At 45.7% G+C, this 19,785-nt stretch overlaps 1 pseudogene; it reads left to right on the forward strand.

The window, feature by feature from the left end:
* Positions 1-11,175: 11,175 nt before the first annotated feature.
* The window catches only part of LOC123996527, an 82,157-nt pseudogene continuing 73,547 nt past the window's right edge, over positions 11,176-19,785 (forward strand).

A 19,785-nucleotide genomic window follows, 5' to 3' on the forward strand; every position in this document is an offset into this window, starting at 1 on the left:
TATATACAGTATATGTCCTGGATGGCAGGAAGCTTGACCCCAGTGATGTACTGGGCCGTACGCACTACCCTCTGTAGCGCCTTACGGTCGTATGCCGAGCAGTTGCCATAAAATCCTGGACCCTACATTCCCAGACAGACGCAGAGCTTTATGGTGTGGAATGATCATCCTCTCCTGCTCTCAGAAGTCATTTCTTCCTCCACTTTGCCTCTATCAATGCAAGCCAATGCAAAGCGTGAGATTAGGCTCCCATTAACTGTAACAGTGCAGATAGCAGATGTCAGGGAACATACAGTCGACACCAGACAAAGCTGTTTACCAAATGGCACCCTCTTCCCTGCGTAGTGCACCTAGAGTCCACAAGACTCTGGTCAAAAGTAGTGCACTATGTAGGGAGTAAGGTGCCGTTTGGAGACGCAGATTTAGTTATTTCAGAGCGCACAGCTAGATTACAGATCTCCGTGATAGCAGGTAAAGAAATTATTATCGTATACTGACAGTTGGAGAAAAGGTTATCGTGCAACACAAACAGAACTCAACGCTCCACCTACTGCATCAAACAGATCATATAATAATAATAGATAAATCATAGACCTCTGTGTCCTAAACGGCACCCTGTACCCTATATAGTGCACTACTTTAGACCAGGGTCAGTAGGATTCTGGCACCCTATTCCCTATATAGTGCACTACTTTAGACCAGGGTCAGTAGGATTCTGGCACCCTATTCCCTATATAGTGCACTACTTTAGACCAGGGTCAGTAGGATTCTGGCACCCTATTCCCTATATAGTGCACTACTTTAGACCAGGGTCAGTAGGATTCTGGCACCCTATTCCCTATATAGTGCACTACTTTAGACCAGGGTCAGTAGGATCCTGGCACCCTATTCCCTATATAGTGCACTACTTTAGACCAGGGTCAGTAGGATCCTGGCACCCTATTCCCTATATAGTGCACTACTTTAGACCAGGGTCAGTAGGATTCTGGCACCCTATTCCCTACATAGTGCACTACTTTAGACCAGGGTCAGTAGGATTCTGGCACCCTATTCCCTATATAGTGCACTACTTTAGACCAGGGTCAGTAGGATTCTGGCACCCTATTCCCTACATAGTGCCCTACTTTAGACCAGGGTCAGTAGGATTCTGGCACCCTATTCCCTACATAGTGCACTACTTTAGACCAGGGTCAGTAGGATTCTGGCACCCTATTCCCTACATAGTGCACTACTTTAGGCCAGGGTCAGTAGGATTCTGGCACCCTATTCCCTACATAGTGCACTACTTTAGACCAGGGTCAGTAGGATTCTGGCACCCTATTCCCTATATAGTGCACTACTTTAGACCAGGGTCAGTAGGATTCTGGCACCCTATTCCCTACATAGTGCACTACTTTAGACCAGGGTCAGTAGGATTCTGGCACCCTATTCCCTATATAGTGCACTACTTTAGACCAGGGTCAGTAGGATTCTGGCACCCTATTCCCTACATAGTGCCCTACTTTAGACCAGGGTCAGTAGGATTCTGGCACCCTATTCCCTACATAGTGCACTACTTTAGACCAGGGTCAGTAGGATTCTGGCACCCTATTCCCTAACATAGTGCACTACTTTAGACCAGGGTCAGTAGGATTCTGGCACCCTATTCCCTACATAGTGCACTACTTTAAACCAGGGTCAGTAGGATTCTGGCACCCTATTCCCTATATAGTGCACTACTTTAGACCAGGGTCAGTAGGATTCTGGCACCCTATTCCCTACATAGTGCACTACTTTAGACCAGGGTCAGTAGGATCCTGGCACCCTATTCCCTATATAGTGCACTACTTTAGACCAGGGTCAGTAGGATTCTGGCACCCTATTCCCTACATAGTGCACTACTTTAGACCAGGGTCAGTAGGATTCTGGCACCCTATTCCCTAAATAGTGCACTACTTTGACCAGGGTCCGAGGGCTCTTTCTGATCAAAAGTAATGCACTACACAGATGTAAGATCTTAATTTGATCACCCTGTTGTTGCAGGAAATGTCCCGCAACAACAGGGCATACAAACTAGTAGTCTAGGAACCAAGGACTGATCACTCCAATCCATACAAGTGGAGACAAATATGACACCAATAACTACCGTGGAATATGTGTCAACAGCAACCTTGGGAAAATCCCCTGCATTATCATTAACAGCTGACTGATACAATTCCTCAGTGAAAACAATATACTGAGCAAATGACAAATTGGCTTTTTACCAAATGGCTGTACGACTGACCACGCATTCACCCTGCACAGCCGAATTGACAAACAAACAAACCAAAACAAAGGCAAATTCTTCTCATGCTTTGTTGATTAAAAAAAAGAGCTTTTCACTCAATTTAGCATGAGGGTCTGCTATACAAATTGATGGAAAGGGGTGTTGGGGGAAAAACATGATAAAATACATGTACACAAACATCAAGTGTGTGGTTAAAACTGGCAAAAAAACATTTCTTTCCACAGGGCCGTGGGGTGAGACAGGGATGCAGCTTGAGCCCCATCACCAGTGATGTACTGGGCCGTACGTACTACCCTCTGTAGCGCCTTATGGTCAGATGCCGAGCAGTTTCCATACCAGGCGGTGATGCAACCGGTCAGGATGCTCTCGATGGTGCAGCTGTATAACTTTTTGAGGATCTGGGGACCCATGCCCACACACCTCCAGGCTGTATAAGGGCTATTTGAACAAGAAGGAGAGTGATGGAGTGCTGCATCAGATGACCTGGCCTCCACAATCACCCGACCTCAACCCAATTGAGATGGTTTGTGATGAGTTGGACCGCAGAGTGAAGGAAAATCAGTCAACAAGTGCTCAGCATGTGGAAACTCCTCCAAGACTGTTGGAAAAGCATTCCAGGTGAAGCTGGTTGAGAGAATACCAAGAGTGTATTAAGCTGTCATCAAGGCAAAGGGTGGCTACTTTGAAGAATAAAAAATATAAGGATTGAGGATTGTACATCATTCAGAGGGTTAATGGGCTAGACACAAGATTTAAGTGCCTTTGAACGGGGTATAGTAGTAGGTGCCAGGCGCACCGGTTTGAGTCAAGAACTGCAACGCTGCTGGGTTTTTCACGCTCAACAGTTTCCTTTGTGTATCAACAACGGTCCACCACCCAAAGGACATCCAGCCAACTTGACACAACTGTGGGAAGCATTGGAGTCAACATGGGCCGGCATCCCTGTGGAACGCTTTTCGACAACCTGTAGAGTCCATGACCCAACGGGCAAAAATGGGGAGCAACTCAATATTAGGAAGGTGTTCTTAATGTTTTGTGCACTCAGTGAAGATACATTCTACTGCCCAGGTCCAGGACTGAAACGTTCTGTGTTGTTCAAACAGTTATGATACATTTCACTGCCCAGGTCCAGGGCTGAAACGTTCTGTGTTGTTCAAACTGTTATGATACATTTCACTGCCCAGGTCCAGGACTGAAACGTTCTGTGTTGTTCAAACAGTGAAGATACATTTCACTGCCCAGGTCCAGGACTGAAACGTTCTGTGTTGTTCAAACAGTTATGATACATTTCACTGCCCAGGTCCAGGACTGAAACGTTCTGTGTTGTTCAAACAGTGAAGATACATTTCACTGCCCAGGTCCAGGACTGAAACATTCTGTGTTGTTCAAACAGTGAAGATACATTTCACTGCCCAGGTCCAGGACTGAAATGTTCTGTGTTGTTCAAACAGTGAAGATACATTTCACTGCCCAGGTCCAGGACTGAAACGTTCTGTGTTGTTCAAACAGTGAAGATACATTTCACTGCCCAGGTCCAGGACTGAAACGTTCTGTGTTGTTCAAACAGTGAAGATACATTTCACTGCCCAGGTCCAGGACTGAAACGTTCTGTGTTGTTCAAACAGTTATGATACATTTTACTGCCCAGGTCCAGGACTGAAACGTTCTGTGTTGTTCAAACAGTTATGATACATTTTACTGCCCAGGTCCAGGACTGAAACGTTCTGTGTTGTTCAAACAGTTATGATACATGTCACTGCCCAGGTCCAGGACTGAAACGTTCTGTGTTGTTCAAACAGTTATGATACATTTCACTGCCCAGGTCCAGGACTGAAACGTTCTGTGTTGTTCAAACAGTGAAGATACATTTCACTGCCCAGGTCCAGGACTGAAACGTTCTGTGTTGTTCAAACAGTGAAGATACATTTCACTGCCCAGGTCCAGGACTGAAACGTTCTGTGTTGTTCAAACAGTTATGATACATTTTACTGCCCAGGTCCAGGACTGAAACGTTCTGTGTTGTTCAAACAGTTATGATACATTTCCTTTTGTTTTATCTGTCATAATAAATAGATGTAGTTTTTTTTCCAAAAGCTAGAAATAAATCCAATAACAATATTTGTGAAAACTCTTCCTGGTCAGTTTTGTTGAAGTTCCAGACTTCTCAGGGTGGATGGTGCCCTGTGATACTGCTCAATACCAAGAGGGATGATTGGTCATATAGAACTACTCAAAAGGCCCTCGGGGAGTCAATGTAAAGTCAATGTAAAGGAAATGTAAAGGCAATGTAAAGTCAATGTAAAGGAAATGTAAAGTCAATGTAAAGGAAATGTAAAGTTAATATAAAGGAAATGTAAAGTCAATGTAAAGTCAATGTAAAGTCAATATAAAGTTCATGTAAAGTCAATGTAAAGTCAATATAAAGTTAATGTAAAGTCAATGTAAAGTCAATGTAAAGTTAATGTAAAGTCAATGTAAAGTCAATGTAAAGTCAATATAAAGTTCATGTAAAGTCAATGTAAAGTCAATATAAAGTTAATGTAAAGTCAATGTAAAGTCAATGTAAAGTCAATATAAAGTTCATGTAAAGTCAATGTAAAGTCAATATAAAGTTAATGTAAAGTTAATGTAAAGTCAATGTAAAGTCAATATAAAGTTCATGTAAAGTCAATGTAAAGTCAATATAAAGTTAATGTAAAGTCAATGTAAAGTCAATGTAAAGTCAATATAAAGTTAATGTAAAGTCAATGTAAAGGAAATGTAAAGTCAATGTAAAGTCAATGTAAAGTCAATATAAAGTTAATGTAAAGTCAATGTAAAGTTAATGTAAAGTCAATGTAAAGTCAATGTAAAGTCAATATAAAGTTCATGTAAAGTCAATGTAAAGTCAATGTAAAGTTAATGTAAAGTCAATGTAAAGGCAATGTAAAGGAAATGTAAAGTTAATGTAAAGTCAATGTAAAGTCAATGTAAAGTCAATGTAAAGTCAATAAAAAGTTAATATAAAGTCAATGTAAAGTCAATGTAAAGTCAATGTAAAGTAAATATAAAGTCAATGTAAAGTTAATGTAAAGTTAATGTAAAGTCAATGTAAAGTCAATGTAAAGTCAATGTAAAGTTAATGTAAAGTCAATGTAAAGTCAATGTAAAGTTAATGTAAAGTCAATGTAAAGTCAATGTAAAGTAAATATAAAGTCAATGTAAAGTTAATGTAAAGTCAATATAAAGTTAATGTAAAGCACTAAGCTAAAAAACATCAACTGACATGCGTGGAACTGTATCTCTGGGGAATAAGATCATTAATCAAATAGTCTCCTAACCCTAACCCTAACCCTAACCCTAACCCTAACCCTAACCCTGTCATGTTGACACGCCAGGAGGCGAGGTCAGTACAGGGGCCTCATCCATATATTTATATATTCTTCTTCCTTGTTGTGGACTTGTTACATATTACTGGTTTGATATTGCTACACTGTCGGATTTAGAAGCACAAGCATTTCTCTACACTTGCAATAACATCTTCTAGCCATGTGACCAATAGATTCAAGTGGCTCCCGAGTGGTGCAGCGGTCTAAGGCACCGCATCGTAGTGCTGGAGGCGTCACTACAGACCCTGGTTCGATCCCGGGCTGTATCACAGCTGTCTAAGGCACCGCATCGTAGTGCCGTAGGCATCACTACAGACCCTGGTTCCATTCCAGGCTGTATCACAGCAGTCTAAGTTTGTGCATCGTAGTGTTGGAGGCATCACTACAGACCCTGGTTCCATTCCAGGCTGTATCACAGCAGTCTAAGTCAGTGCATCTCAGTACCGGAGACATCACTGCAGACCCTGGTTCGATCCCAGGCTGTATCACAACCTGGCCGTGATCAAGAGTCCCATAGGGCGGTGCACAGCGTCATCCGGGTTCGGGGAGGGTTTGGCCGGGGTAGGCCGTCATTGTGAAATAAGCATTTGTTCTTAATTGACTTGCCTAGTTAAATAATATGTATAGTATATCACAAACGTGAGTACACCCCTCACATTTTTGTAAATATTTGAGTATATCTTTTCATGTGACAACGCTGAAGAAATGACACTTTGCTACAATGTAAAGTAGTGAGTGTTCAGCTTGTATAACAGTGTAAATTTGATGTCCCCTTAAAATAACTCAACACAGCCATTAATGTCTAAACCGCTAGCAACAAAAGTGAGTACACCCCTAGGTGAAAATGTCTAAATTGGGCCCAAAGTGTCAATATTTTGTGTGGCCACCATCATTTTCCAGCACTGCCTTAACCCTCTTGGGCATGGAGTTCACCAGAGCTTCACAGGTTGCCACTGGAGTCCTCTTCCACTCCTCCATGACGACATCACAGAGCTGGTGGATGTTAGAGACCTTGCACTCCTCCACCATCCGTTTGAAGATGCCCCACAGATGCTCAATAGGGTTTAGGTCTGTAGACATGCTTGGCCAGTCCATCACCTTTACCCTCAGCTTCTTTAGCAAGGCAGTGGTCATCTTGGAGGTGTGTTTGGGGTCGTTATCATGTTGGAATACTGCACTGCGGCCCAGTCTCCGAAGGGAGGGGATCATGCTCTGCTTCAGTATGTCACAGTACATGTTGGCATTCATGGTTCCCTCAATGAACTGTAGCTCCCCAGTGCCGGCAGCACTCATGCAGCCCCAGACCATGACACTCCCACCACCATGCTTGACTGTAAGCAAGAAGCACTTGTCTTTGTACTCCTCACCTGGTTGCCGCTACACACGCTTGACACCATCTGAACCAAATAAGTTGATCTTGGTCTCATCAGACCACAGGACATGGTTCCAGTAATCCATGTCCTTAGTCTGTTTGTCTTCAGCAAACTGTTTGCGGGCTTTCTTGTGCCTCATCTTTAGAAGAGGCTTCCTTCTGGGACGACAGCCATGCAGACCAATTTGATGCAGTGTACAACGTATGTTCTGAGCACTGACAGGCTAACCCCCACCCCTTCAACCTCTGCAGCAATGCTGGCAGCACTCATACGTCTATTTCCCAAAAACAACCTCTGGATATGACGCTGAGCACGCTCACTCAACACTGCAAAATGTGTGATAAAACCCAAAGGTTAATGTCAGAACATGTGATGTAAGAGTCATATTAATACTGCCTCTGTTTTCTGGGGAATTACTGTTAATCTGGAAACTGGCAGCCCTGCCCTGCCCTGCCCTGCCCTGCCCTGCCCTGTCCCCTGCCCTGTCCCCTGCCCTGCCCTGCCCTGCCCTGCCTCCTGCCCTGCCCTGCCCTGCCCTGCCCTGCCCTGCCCTGCCCTGCCCTGCCCTGCCCTGCCCTGCCCTGCCCTGCCCTGCCCTGCCCTGCCTCCCCTGCCCTACCTGCCCTGCCCTGCCCCCCCTGCCCTGCCCTCGCCTCCCTCCCCTGCCCCCTGCCTGCCCTCGCCTGTCTCCCCTCCCCTGCCTGCCCTCCCCTGCCTCCCCTACCTCCCCTCTCCTGCCCCCCTCCATCCCCTCCCCCTCCCCTCCACTCCCCTGCCCCCCTGCCTGCCCTCGCCTGTCTCCCCCTCCCCTGCCCCCCCTGCCTGCCCTCGCCTGTCTCCCCCTCCCCTGCCCTGTCCCCTGCCCTGCCCTGCCTGTCCACTGCCCTGCCTCCTGCCCTGCCCTGCCTGTCCCCTGCCCTGCCTCCTGCCCTGCCCTGCCTGTCCCCTGCCCTGCCTCCTGCCCTGCCCTGCCTCCCCTACCTCCCCTCCCCTGCCCCCCTGCCTGCCCTCGCCTGTCTCCCCCTCCCCTGCCTGCCCTCCCCTGCCTCCCCTACCTCCCCTCTCCTGCCCCCCCCATCCCATCCCCTCCCCCTCCACTCCCCTGCCCCCCTGCCTCCCCTACCTCCCCTCCCCTGCCCCCTGCCTGCCCCCATGTAGTGGTAGGACCAGGTTGGAGTGACAGCTGGAGTGATGTAATACACCACCCCACCAACAGACCAGTTATAAAGAGCAATATCCAGTTCCAGGGTTGAGATCAGCTTAGGTAGATTAAAGCTCTAGGACACTGCCGTGTTGGTTGTATAAAAGCCGTGTTGGTAAACAATGTGTCGTTGCTGTATATGAAAGATTGTAATCTGGCAGATGGCTTGAGGTCCAAGAGAGAGCTGCTCCATATTACAGGCAATGCTAGTCCAAGGTTTAGACTTCATATGACTTCATGGGATTTCAGATTCCTTATCATTCAAACGTATTATTGAAAGATAGAGAGAGGTAAAGAGGTAAAGAGAGGTAGAGAGAGAGAGAGAGAGAGAGAGAGAGAGAGAGAGGTAGAAGAGAGAGAGAGAGAAGGTAGAGAGAGAGAGAGAGAGGTAGAAAGAGAGAGAGAGAGAGAGGTAAAAGAGAGAGAGAGAGGTAGAGAGAGAGAGAGAGAGGTAGAAAGAGAGAGAGAGAGAGGTAGAGAGAGAGAGGTAGAGAGAGGTAGAGAGAGGTAGAAAGAGAGAGAGAGAGGTAGAAAGAGAGAGAGAGAGAGAGAGGTAGAAAGAGAGAGAGAGAGCTAGAAAGAGAGAGAGAGGTAGAAAGAGAGAGAGAGAGAGGTAGAATAGAAAGAGAGAGAGAGAGAGAGAGGTAGAAAGAGAGAGAGAGGTAGAAAGAGAGAGAGAGAGGTAGAAAGAGAGAGAGAGGTAGAGAAGAGAGAGAGAGGTAGAAAGAGAGAGAGAAAGAGAGAGAAAGAGAGAGAGAGAGAGAGAGAGAGAGAGAGAGAGAGAGAGAGAGAGAGAGAGAGAGAGAGAGAGAGAGAGAGAGAGAAAGAGAGGTAGAAAGAGAGGTAGAAAGAGAGAGAGAGAGGTAGAGAGAGAGAGAGGTAGAAAGAGAGAGAGAGCGGTAGAGAGAGCGTTGGAGAAAGAGTTAGAGAGAGAGAGAGAGAGATTATTGCACAGATCTCTTCTTTTATATGGAGCTGGCCTCGTGGTTTTAACATTCGTGGAAAGTGAACCGACCAAGGGAGCGTCGACCGTCCGCCCGACCAAGCGCCACAATCAATGAACACTAGAGTGCAGGCAGCCTATCAGCTGAGAGTACCTGACCTATCACCATCGATGCCCTGTGGACCGTTTCGCTAACATGCATCTCGCTCAGTCGGCTCGACTCACTTCAACTCTTCTGCTGTGCCGCCTTTCGAGAAGCGTTTCCATCCTGTCAGGGAAAGATTTCTCCAGATCAGCCGCTCTCTCTGCTCAGTCAACACGCCAGACGACCGCAGCTAGCTGATTGAGACACGAAGCCCCTCCTCCTACCACCAGGACAGACAGCTGTCCCCCCCCAAAGAAGCCCTCCTCCCACCACCAGGACAGACAGCTGTCCCCCCCCCCAAAGAAGCCCTCCTCCCACCACCTGGACAGACAGCTGTGTCCCCCAAGAAGCCTTCCTCCTACCACCAGGACAGACAGCTGTGTCCCCCAAGAAGCCTTCCTCCTACCACCAGGGCAGACAGCTGTGTCCCCCAAGAAGCCTTCCTCCTACCACCAGGACAGACAGCTGTCCCCCCCCAAGAAGCCCTCCTCCTACCACCAGGACAGACATCTGTGTCCCCCAAGAAGCCCCTCCTGCCACCACCAGGATAGACAGCTGTGTCCCCCAAGAAGCACTCCTCCTACCACCAGGACAGAGAGCTGTGTCCCCCAAGAAGCCATCCTCCCACCACCAGGACAGACAGCTGTGTCCCCCAAGAAGCCCTCCTCCTACCACCAGGACAGACAGCTGTGTCCCCCAAGAAGCCCTCCTCCTACCACCAGGACAGACAGCTGTGTCCCCCAAGAAGCCCTCCTCCTACCACCAGGACAGACAGCTGTGTCCCCCAAGAAGCCCTCCTCCTACCACCAGGACAGAGAGCTGTGTCCCCCTAGATGCCCCTCCTCCTACCACCAGGACAGAGTGCTGTGTCCCCCTAGATGCCCCTCCTCCTACCACCAGGACAGACAGCTGTGTCCCCCAAGAGGCCCTCCTCCTACCACCACCAGGACAGATAGCTGTGTCCCCCTAGATGCCACTCTATCTGAGCCTCAATCTGACATCTTGTTTGGTTTCTGAATTCTCCAAGCATTTTTCTGCCGCACTGTCTAAGAATCATCTCGCTTTGCCTCTCTCTGAACCCAGGACATCTCCTCTCTGAACCCAGGACATCTCCTCACTGAACCCAGGACCTCTCCTCTCTGAACCCAGAACATCTCCTCTCTGAACCCAGGACCTCTCCTCACTGAACCCAGGACCTCTCCTCTCTGAACCCAGGACATCTCCTCTCTGAACCCAGGATATATCCTCACTGAACCCAGGATATATCCTCTCTGAACCCAGGACATCTCCTCTCTGAACCCAGGACATCTCCTCTCTGAACCCAGGATATATCCTCACTGAACCCAGGACCTCTCCTCTCTGAACCCAGGATATATCCTCACTGAACCCAGGACATCTCTCTGAACCCAGGATATATCCTCACTGAACCCAGGATATATCCTCTCTGAACCCAGGACATCTCCTCTCTGAACCCAGGATATCTCCTCTCTGAACCCAGGACCTCTCCTCTCTGAACCCAGGACCTCTCCTCTCTGAACCCAGGACATCTCCTCTCTGAACCCAGGATATATCCTCTCTGAACCCAGGATATATCCTCTCTGAACCCAGGACTTCTCCTCACTGAACCCAGGATATATCCTCTCTGAACCCAGGATATATCCTCTCTGAACCCAGGACTTCTCCTCACTGAACCCAGGATATATCCTCCTCCTCAGCACAACAGCTAAGTGAGCTCTGTGGCTGAGAGTCTAGCTCTCCCGTCCTGTTTGGTCTCTCTGAAGACATTTGGACTCAGACCAGAAGCCTTCTTCTTCTACAAGTTCCAGAACTCAGCCGACCCAACAGTCGGGGTTCCACTGAACAAGCACCTTCTCTTCTGACTGACGTCTCACCTCAGCTCCCAGAATGCCTCACTCCTTCCAGCAGAAGCAAGGTGAGAACTTTGCCTTTACCTTAGAGTCGTTGGTGTAGACCACTCCACCTTAGTCGTTGGTGTAGACCACTCCACCTTAGAGTCGTTGGTGTAGACCACTCCACCTTAGAGTCAACGGTGTAGACCACTCCACCTTAGAGTCGTTGGTGTAGACCACTCCACCTTAGTCGTTGGTGTAGACCACTCCACCTTAGTCGTTGGTGTAGACCACTCCACCTTAGAGTCAATGGTGTAGACCACATCACCTTAGTCGTTGGTGTAGACCACTCCACCTTAGTCGTTGGTGTAGACCACTCCACCTTAGAGTCGTTGGTGTAGACCACTCCACCTAGAGTCGTTGGTGTAGACCACTCCACCTTAGAGTCAACGGTGTAGACCACATCACCTTAGTCGTTGGTGTAGACCACTCCACCTTAGAGTCAACGGTGTAGACCACATCACCTTAGTCGTTGGTGTAGACCACTCCACCTTAGAGTCGTTGGTGTAGACCACTCCACCTTAGTCGTTGGTGTAGACCACTCCACCTTAGTCGTTGGTGTAGACCACTCCACCTTAGTCGTTGGTGTAGACCACTCCACCTTAGAGTCGTTGGTGTAGACCACTCCACCTTAGTCATTGGTGTAGACCACTCCACCTTAGAGTCAATGGTGTAGACCACTCCACCTTAGTCATTGGTGTAGACCACTCCACCTTAGAGTCAATGGTGTAGAACACTCCACCTTAGTCATTGGTGTAGACCACTCCACCTTAGAGTCAACGGTGTAGACCACTCCACCTTAGTCGTTGGTGTAGACCACTCCACCTTAGAGTCAACGGTGTAGACCACTCCACCTTAGTCGTTGGTGTAGACCACTCCACCTTAGAGTCAACGGTGTAGACCACATCACCTTAGTCGTTGGTGTAGACTACTCCACCTTAGTCGTTGGTGTAGACCACTCCACCTTAGAGTCGTTGGTGTAGAATGTCTTTAGATCACGTAGGATCTCATTGATTAAAGTTTAGACATATATTTCATCAAATGAAGCCATTTTAATTCAGTGACAGATGAGCACTTATTGTGTAGATAGGAAGCAAAAGAACATAGTCGTTTCACATCAGATTGTGTGTAATAATAATATATGTCATTTAGCAGACGCTTTTATCCAAAGCCACTTTCAGTCATGTGTGCATACATTCTACGTATGGGTGGTCCCGGGGATCGAACCCACTACCCTGGCGTTACAAGCGCCATGCTCTACCAACTGAGCTACAGAAGGACCACTATGTAAATATGGCAGAAGTCCCAAGATTAAAACTATTATCATAGAGAGATGAAACTCATTCAATATACCGATACGATTAATGCAAAAACATACAACATGGATTTATATTGTTTAAAACATATATATTACTGTCTTTTTAGAGGGTTGTATATGTGCGCTTTGTGCATGTATATGTGTGTGTGTGCGTATGTACAGTATGTTTATGTGTGTGTGTGTGTGTGTGTGTGTGTGTGTGTGTGTGTGTGTGTGTGTGTGTGTGTGTGTGTGTGTGTGTGTGTGTGTACAGTGTGTGTGTGTGTGTGTGTGTGTGTGTGTGTGTGTGTGTGTGTGTGTGTGTGTGTGTGTGTGTGTGTGTGTGTGTGTGTGTGTGTGTGTGTGTGTGTGTGTGTGTGTGTGTGTGTGTGTGTGTGTGTGTGTGTGTGTGTACAGTATGTTTGTGTGTTTGTGTGTTTGTGTGTGTGTGCGTATGTACAGTGTGTGTGTGTGTGTGTGTGTGTGTGTGTGTGTGTGTGTGTGTGTGTGTGTGTGTGTGTGTGTGTGTACAGTGTGTACAGTGTGTACAGTGTGTACAGTGTGTACAGTGTGTACAGTGTGTGTGTGTGTGTGTGTACAGTGTGTGTGTGTGTGTGTGTGTGTGTGTGTGTGTGTGTGTGTGTGTGTGTGTGTGTGTGTGTGTGTGTGTGTGTGTGTGTGTGTGTGTGTGTACAGTATGTATATATGTGTGTGTGTGTGTGTGTGTGTGTGTGTGTGTGTGTGTGTGTGTGTGTGTGTGTGTGTGTGTGTGTATGCATACGTGAGAATGTGTGTGTTATTATAACACTGTGTGTTGTGCACAACTCCTAGCACCATCATCCCTGTGGAGGGTAATACAGGTGATCCCTTATAGATCAACAATCTGTAGCGCTGGCATTGCTACAACGTGTCTTTAGTCCAAATAACCAAAAGTGTAAATAGATATGATCCATTAATTTCACACCTTCAGCGTTAACCATCCAGCTGTATCTGTGTATACAAACAAACAATGTTCATTGTTAATCTACTCTTCTTTTTTTTAAAGAAAACACAAATATCCATCTGTGTCACTCAACTCAATCAGATTAATGTCTAATAGGATGAGAATGAGCAGAGATACTGCAGTAGGAGAGCAGAATATCAGTGGCATTTACAGTAATTACATCTTTTGAGATACAGCAGGGATTTACAGTAATTACATCTGTTGAGATACAGCAGGGATTTACAGTAATTACATCTGTTGAGATACAGCAGGGATTTACAGTAATTACATCTGTTGAGATACAGCAGGGATTTACAGTAATTACATCTGTTGAGATACAGAAGGGATTTACAGTAATTACATCTGTTGAGATACAGCAGAGATTTACAGTAAATACATCTATTGAGATACAGAAGGGATTTACAGTAATTACATCTGTTGAGATACAGCAGGGATTTACAGTAATTACATCTGAGATACAGCAGGGATTTACAGTAATTACATCTCTTGAGATACAGCAGGGATTTACAGTAATTACATCTGTTGAGATACAGTGTCATGTTTTGTCATTTATTATCATGTCTTGTCCCTGTGCTTCCCATTCTATTCGTTTCCCTCTGCTGGTCTTATTAGGTTCTTTCCCTCTTTCTAGCCCTCTCTCTCCCCCTCCCTCTCTCACTCTCTCGCTCTCTCTTCTCTCTATCGTTCCGTTCCTGCTCCCAGCTGTTCCTATTCCCCTAATCATCATTTAGTCTTCCCACACCTGTTCCCGATCCTTTTCCCTGATTAGAGTCCCTATTTCTCTCCTTGTTATTCGTTTCTGCCCTGTCGGTTCCTTGTCTAGAATTCACCGTGCTGTGTTTGTGTATCGCCCTGTCGTGTCGTGTTGTCCTCAGATGCTGCGTGGTGAACAGCAGGTTGCCTCGGGAAGGCACTTGAACCAAACAGACTCAGACACCTGCTCACCACGCAGCATCTGAGGACAACACGACACAACAGGGCGATACACAAACACAGCACGGTGAATTCTAGACAAGGAACCGACAGGGCAGAAACGAATAACAAGGAGAGAAATAGGGACTCTAATCAGGGAAAAGGATCGGGAACAGGTGTGGGAAGACTAAATGATGATTAGGGGAATAGGAACAGCTGGGAGCAGGAACGGAACGATAGAGAGAAGAGAGAGCGAGAGAGTGAGAGAGGGAGGGGGAGAGAGAGGGCTAGAAAGAGGGAAAGAACCTAATAAGACCAGCAGAGGGAAACGAATAGAATGGGAAGCACAGGGACAAGACATGATAATAAATGACAAAACATGACATACAGAAGGGATTTACAGTAATTACATCTGTTGAGATACAGCAGGGATTTACAGTAATTACATCTGTTGAGATACAGCAGGGATTTACAGTAATTACATCTGAGATACAACTGTAAAACTCTCTCCACTGTAATTGTTACAGTACATTGAAATTACAGTAAATATCTTGATATAAACTGTTCTGAAATGGATTATATTCTGGAACAAGGTATTCCCCAGAAATGGACTCTTTCAAGCCAAACATCTCTTATCTTCTGTATCCCACAGATGTCTTGTGTTTAAGTCTGGCAAGGAAAGTGAATAAATATTTAATGTTGTTCCCATTAAGCAAAAAAAATGTCCACTAAATGTTAATCGGGATATTGAATTGATGGGACACTATTCAAGCTCTTCAATATTCCGGCTCTTAAATTATATGTTCATATTTTAAAAACTCTTCCTATGATGTTTGTCCATCTGTCACAACAGGTAAGTGTTTTTATAAGTGCAGACACAAAACCACAATAAGTTTTTACATATTTTGTAAAAATGGGAATGAAAAACATCAATTTTTATTAATAACCTTCTAGAGTGGTGAGTCAATCTAAGTAACATAATAAAACAATCCCCGTTAAAATCCGTCAGTTTAAACTAAAGATGTGGTATATGTCTGACCAGAACTCCTCTCAATTGTCTTGCATTGAGTGTCTTGCATGGAAAGATTTAATAAAAAATAAGAAAGTATTCCACTGGCACAATATCAGTAAATTTATTTAACATCTCCTCAAAATGTATCTAAACTCTGAGGAGTTTTGTTCTGTTTATACTCCAGTATTGTTTAGAATGTTATTTGTGGTCTGTCTGCTCTATTTCCTGAGTAGGTTTTAAAACCCCCGAAAGTCTATTGACGCATCGGTGGGTCAATCTAAATCCGTCAGTTAAACCAGTAGAGATACCTGTTTGTCAGACTAGTAGAGATACCAGACCAGTAGAGATACCAGACCAGTAGAGATACCTGTTTGTCAGACCAGTAGAGATACCAGACCAGTAGAGATACCTGTTTGTCAGACCAGTAGAGATACCTGTTTGTCAGACCAGTAGAGATACCAGACCAGTAGATATACCTGTTTGTCAGACCAGTAGAGATACCAGACCAGTAGATATACCTGTTTGTCAGACCAGTAGAGATACCAGACCAGTAGAGATACCTGTTTGTCAGACCAGTAGAGATACCTGTTTGTTAGACCAGTAGAGATACCTGTTTGTCAGACCAGTAGAGATACCAGACCAGTAGAGATACCTGTTTGTCAGACCAGTAGAGATACCAGACCAGTAGAGATACCTGTTTGTCAGACCAGTAGAGATACCTGTTTGTCAGACCAAAAGAGATACCTGTTTGTCAGACCAGTAGAGATACCTGTTTGTCAGACCAGTAGAGATACCTGTTTGTCAGACCAGTAGAGATACCTGTTTGCCAGACCAGTAGAGATACCTGTTTGTCAGACCAGTAGAGATACCAGACCAGTAGAGATACCTGTTTGTCAGACCAGTAGAGATACCTGTTTGTCAGACCAGTAGAGATACCAGACCAGTAGAGATACCAGACCAGTAGAGATACCAGACCAGTAGAGATACCTGTTTGTCAGACCAGTAGAGATACCTGTTTGTCAGATCAGTAGAGATACCTGTTTGTCAGACCAGTAGATATAACTGTTTGTCAGACCAGTAGAGATACCTGTTTTTCAGACCAGTAGAGATACCAGACCAGTAGAGATACCAGACCAGTAGAGATACCTGTTTGTCAGACCAGTAGAGATACCTGTTTGTCAGACCAGTAGAGATACCTGTTTGTCAGACCAGTAGAGATACCAGACCAGTAGAGATACCCGTTTGTCAGACCAGTAGAGATACTGGTTTGTCAGACCAGTAGAGATACCTGTTTGTCAGACCAGTAGAGATACCTGTTTGCCAGACCAGTAGAGATACCTGTTTGTCAGACCAGTAGAGATACCTGTTTGTCAGACCAGTAGAGATACCTGTTTGTCAGACCAGTAGAGATACCTGTTTGCCAGACCAGTAGAGATACCTGTTTGTCAGACCAGTAGAGATACCTGTTTGCCAGACCAGTAGAGATACCTGTTTGTCAGACCAGTAGAGATACCTGTTTGTCAGACCAGTAGAGATACCTGTTTGCCAGACCAGTAGAGATACCAGTTTGCCAGACCAGTAGAGATACCTGTTTGTCAGACCAGTAGAGATACCAGACCAGTAGAGATACCCGTTTGTCAGACCAGTAGAGATACCGGTTTGTCAGACCAGTAGAGATACCTGTTTGCCAGACCATTAGAGATACCTGTTTGTCAGACCAGTAGAGATACCTGTTTGTTTACATGGGACGTGTCTCAATCCACTGCATCCTCAGATGTCGTCCCTTCCACATCTGCGGTGGAAAGTGGCAGCGCTACGGCTGGTTGTCAAACCAGTAGACATCCCGAAAATAGGTCTTCTCACGAAAACCTCTGTTGCATCCGAACGTTTTTTCCTCTAACCATCTGAAGGTATCCCATGCAACTGAATGGAAGTATGGAGGTAGTTACAGTGGGGCAAAAAAGTATTTAGTCAGCCACCAATTGTGCAAGTTCTCCCACTTAAAAAGATGAGAGAGGCTTGTAATTTTCATCACTTCAACTATGACAGACAAAATGAAAAAAAAAATCCAGAAAATCACATTGTAGGATTTTTTAAATGAATTTATTTGCAAATTATGGTGGAAAATAAGTATTTGGTCAATAACAAAAGTTTCTCAATACTTTGTTATATACCCTTTGTTGGCAATGACAGAGGTTAAACGTTTTCTGTAAGTCTTCACAAGGTTTTCACACACTGTTGCTGGTATTTTGGCCCATTCCTCCATGCAGAGCTCCTCTAGAGCAGTGATGTTTTGGGGCTGTTGCTGGGCAACAAAGACTTTCAACTCCCTCCAAAGATTTTCTATGGGGTTGAGAACTGGAGACTGGCTAGGCCACTCCAGGACCTTGAAATGCTTCCTTCGATGCCTGGGCGGTGTGTTTGGGATCATTGTCATGCTGAAAGACCCAGCCTCATTTCATCTTCAATGCCTTTGCTGATGGAAGGAGGTTTTCACTCAAAATCTCACGATACATGGCCCTATTCATTCATTCATTTACACGGATCAGTCATCCTGGTCCCTTTGCAGAAAAACAGCCCCAAAGCATGATGTTTCCACCCCCATGCTTCACAGTAGCTATGGTGTTCTTTGGATGCAACTCGGTATTATTTGTCCTCCAAACACGACGAGTTGAGTTTTTACTAAAAAGTTATATTTTGGTTTCATCTGACCATATGACATTCTCCCAATCTTCTTCTGGGTCATCCAAATGCTCTCTAGCAAACTTCAGATGGGCCTGGACATGTACTGGCTTAAGCAGGGGGACACGTCTGGCACTGCAGGGTTTGAGTCCCTGGCGGCGTAGTGTGTTCCTGATGGTAGGCTTTGTTACTTTGGTCCCAGCTCTCTGCAGGTCATTCACTAGGTCCCCCCGTGTGGTTCTGGGATTTTTGCTCACAGTTCTTGTGATCATTTTGACCCCACGGGGGGAGATCTTGCGTGTCTGGATCTCCTAAATATAGACAGACACATCATAACCTTATGATACGTTTTCTGACTGTCCGTTTTTCTATTTATGAATGTGTTATTCAATGCGTTTCTATTTGCCACGGTAGTAAAGACCGAATTCAAATCATGTAAAAAAAATACAATCTAAATCAAATTGCTAAATGATCCATGGTATGACCTTCTTAAAACAATTCCATATATCAGCTTAGAAAAAAAAACCTTGTTGTATCAGAACCGTCTGTTGTATTGGGTGTGTTGTAGATCAGTTGTAGAAGCCGAGTCTAGACAGGGCCAGAGAGATTAGAAGCAGAGTCTGTACAGTGACAGAGAGGTTAGAAGCAGAGTCTGTACAGGGACAGAGAGGTTAGAAGCAGAGTCTGTACAGAGACAGAGAGGCTAGAAGCCGAGTCTGTACAGAGACAGAGAGGTTAGAAGCAGAGTCTGTACAGGGTCAGAGAGGTTAGAAGCAGAGTCTGTACAGAGTCAGAGAGGTTGGAAGCAGAGTCTGTACATAGACAGAGAGGTTAGAAGCAGAGTCTGTACAGGGTCAGAGAGGTTAGAAGCAGAGTCTGTACAGGGTCAGAGAGGTTAGAAGCAGAGTCTGTACAGAGACAGAGAGGTTAGAAGCAGAGTCTGTACAGAGACAGAGAGGTTAGAAGCCGAGTCTGTACAGGGTCAGAGAGGTTAGAAGCAGAGTCTGTATAGAGACAGAGAGGTTAGAAGCAGAGTCTGTACAGAGACAGAGAGGTTAGAAGCAGAGTCTGTACAAGGACAGAGAGGTTAGAAGCAGAGTCTGTACAGGGTCAGAGAGGTTAGAAGCAGAGTCTGTACAGGGTCAGAGAGGTTAGAAGCAGAGTCTGTACAGAGACAGAGAGGTTAGAAGCAGAGTCTGTACAGAGACAGAGAGGTTAGAAGCCGAGTCTGTACAGGGTCAGAGAGGTTAGAAACCAAGTCTGTACAGGGACAGAGAGGTTAGAAGCAGAGTCTGTACAAGGACAGAGAGGTTAGAAGCAGAGTCTGTACAGGGACAGAGAGGTTAGAAGCAGAGTCTGTACAGAGACAGAGAGGTTAGAAGCAGAGTCTGTACAGAGACAGAGAGGTTAGAAGCAGAGTCTGTACAAGGACAGAGAGGTTAGAAGCAGAGTCTGTACAGGGACAGAGAGGTTAGAAGCAGAGTCTGTACAGGGACAGAGAGGTTAGAAGCAGAGTCTGTACAAGGACAGAGAGGTTAGAAGCAGAGTCTGTACAGAGACAGAGAGGTTAGAAGCAGAGTCTGTACAGGGACAGAGAGGTTAGAAGCAGAGTCTGTACAAGGACAGAGAGGTTAGAAGCAGAGTCTGTACAGGGACAGAGAGGTTAGAAGCAG

This window comes from Oncorhynchus gorbuscha, linkage group LG15 (genome assembly GCF_021184085.1).
Source record: "Oncorhynchus gorbuscha isolate QuinsamMale2020 ecotype Even-year linkage group LG15, OgorEven_v1.0, whole genome shotgun sequence".
NCBI classification, from domain to species: Eukaryota; Metazoa; Chordata; class Actinopteri; order Salmoniformes; family Salmonidae; genus Oncorhynchus; species Oncorhynchus gorbuscha.